This window comes from Eulemur rufifrons, chromosome 17 (genome assembly GCF_041146395.1).
Source record: "Eulemur rufifrons isolate Redbay chromosome 17, OSU_ERuf_1, whole genome shotgun sequence".
Lineage (NCBI taxonomy): Eukaryota > Metazoa > Chordata > Mammalia > Primates > Lemuridae > Eulemur > Eulemur rufifrons.
The window spans coordinates 70768987-70771915 of NC_090999.1; the positions used below are offsets into that span (position 1 = coordinate 70768987).

The window sequence follows — 2929 nt, forward strand, 5'->3', positions numbered from 1 at the left end:
GACACTCATTTCTGAGATTGAACTGAACTGATGTGAATAGATTCCTTCTAAGAGATTTACTTCTAAGTGTTCTGAGAATAACTGTCCTGAGATGCTGAAAATACTTGTCTCGATATTTTGGTAAAAAGAGGTAAAGACAATTATTCCAATCAAAAAATAAGAAAAATGGGGTACTTTTCAGGTGTATTAAGTGTAACTATTTTCTGATTAAGATATTGCATCCAACTGCCCTCTTTACTGTCCTTTATTCATAGGGCCTAAGTAAAGTGAGAGTTTGTCCTCCAGTCTATCCATTTAATCACCCACACCGGGGAAAAGAACATCTCCCTTAGTCTTTTACCTTTTATGCCTTTCTGGGAGTTCCCAGTAGGGAGACTATCTTACATATGCTCAGAGTCACACCTGGAATACTGCATTTCTAAATTTTATGAGCCAAGTGTCAGGTATAGTCATCCTGTTCTTTGAGATGCAAATAAAATTTTGTTTGAACAAAAGGAAACATCCCTAATAATCCTTTTCTGTCTTTCTTTTTTTCTTTTTTGAGGCAGAGTCTCACTCTGTTGCCCGCAGCCTAGCTCACCGCAACCTCAAACTCCTGGGCTCAAGCAATCCTCCTGCCTCAGCCTCCCGAGTAGCTGGGACTACAGGCATGTGCCACCATGCCTGGCTAATTTTTTCTATATACTTTTAGTTTTCCAGCTAATTTCTTTCTATTTTTAGTAGAGACAGGGTATCGCTCTTGCTCAGGCTAGTCTCGAACTTCCGACCTCTAAGGATCCTCCCACCTTGGACTCCCAGAGTGCTAGGATTATAGGCATGAGCCATCATGCCCAGCCCCTAATGATACTTAACCTAATGTCACTGCTACTGCTTAGAGCACCTCACCACCTCAGTCTGTCTCCAGGCTGACTATATTGCAAAGTCCCTAATGAGAAACTCCATGGACCTCCCACGTGGTGTTGATGACCCACATTGTACCTCCCTGTGTTAGAGCAGTGGTTCTCAAAATGTGGCTTGGGGACCAGCAGCATCAGCATGACCTGGGAACTTGTTAGGAATACAAATTATTGAGCCCAAAACCAGACTTGCCGTGTCTTAATCCCTGGGCATGGAGCCCAGCAATCTGTGTTTTAACAAGCCCTGGTTGATCCTGATGCTTCCTAAAATTTGAGAGTCACTGCTTTAGAGCAAAAGTATTCAAGGAGTGGGCCATAGCTCTGCACCATCAGCATGACCTGGGAGCTTATTAAAATTCAAATTCTCTGGCCACACTCTACCCTTATTGAATCAGGATGTCAGGATTCTGGTGTAACAAGCTTTCCTGGTGATTCTCATTCTTGCTGATGTTGGAGACACGACTTTACTGTTACTCCTAGGGCTCCTCATCTAGTGTCTTTTTTAGCACAAGAAAAGAGGGGCTGGAGACCCCAGTAATATAATTATTTCACATCCCCTTCTTTTACCTTCCCAATGCATACAGGTGCTGCTAAGCTTCTTGATGTGATGGGTCAAACACCACTAGGGCTTGCTGCTGAGTCTAGCCTAACCTGACAGATCATTTCTTTTGCATAAAGAAATATTTCTCCCAAGAGCCCAATCGCATCCCTAAGGATTACATGACAGCTAAGAAGTGTTTGCCTGCTCCGAGCACAAAGAAAAACAAAACAAAAATTACCTCTGGGATAGAAACTAAGGAAATAGAGTTTGTCAAACCACATACAAATAGTATTGATGAGTGTCAGCACTGACACAACCAGAGCATCCTGTCACAAAGCAAAGGAGAGAAGGCATATTCAGAAAGGAATTGCCACATGTGAATATGGTGGGTTTGGTTTGACTTGAAAACTGCATTGCATTTTATTTGCTAGGATGGCAAATTCTCAACAGAAAGAGAAAACATAAAAACAACAAGGTGCAAAGAAAGAACTCACTGTGTCTCTTACATTTTTATTTCTTAAAAGCACAAAGTGGGAGCAATGCATTCAAAATTACCCAGGTGGTCTTGCATACATCAGAAATGTAGAATATTAATTTGGAATGTTTGGAGAGTTGCCTTGAGAACAGGCATTAGACGATCACAGAGGGAGGCTGAACTCGAGGAGCGGAAACGCCTGGAGTCCCAGCGTGAGGCAGAGTAGAAGGAGGAGGAGGAGAGGAAGGCCTGGGAGGAGCAGGCCCAGTGGGAGCACGAGGAGTACATGAAGCTGAAGGAGGCCTTCGTGGTGGAGGAGGAGGGCGTGGGCAAGACCATGATGGAAGAGCAGTCCCACAGCTTCCTGACAGAGTTCATCAACTATGTGAGGCAGTCCAAGGTTGTGCTCTTAGAAGATCTGGCTTCCCAGGTGGACCTGAGGACTCAGGACACCATAAACTGTGGAGGGGACTCTAACAGGTGTGATTGACGACCAGAGCAAGTTCAACCCCAGAGGAACTGGCTGCTGTGGCCAACTTCATCCGACAGTGGGGCCGGGTGCCCATCGCCGAACTTGCCCAGGCCAGCAACTCCCTCATTGCCTGGGGCCGGGAGCCCCCTGCTCAGGCCCCAGCCTGACCCCAGCCCTTCCCTCTTGGACTCAGAGCTGCTGCGGCCTACCTGGCCACATATCTTCATGCCCCCCACCCCCCACCTTCCTGGGGCAGTCATGGAGTGTGGCCAGGCAGTTGTAGATTACAGGCCTGTGAGCACTGCTGAGCTTGGTGTGGCAGAAGGCCTGGTATCCCAGATAAGCAGGTGAAATTTAGGCCTCAGAATATATCTGAGAGGCAGAGAGGGTCCCTTGGAAGCTAGTGGAAGTCCCATTCTTACCACACAATCATTCATTCAGCCTCCTCTGCCTCACGCTGAGCTTTTCGAGCCTGTTTGGGATTGGGTCGGCATGGAAAATTTCAGTTCTCACAGACAATTTAATGACAAGGTTATTGCCAGTCA

General features: G+C 46.2%; 1 pseudogene; it reads left to right on the plus strand.

Annotated features, from left to right (window-relative positions):
* The first annotated feature begins 1976 nt into the window (after positions 1-1976).
* Positions 1977-2551, plus strand: LOC138398046 (DDRGK domain-containing protein 1 pseudogene; annotated as a pseudogene).
* Positions 2552-2929: the final 378 nt, after the last annotated feature.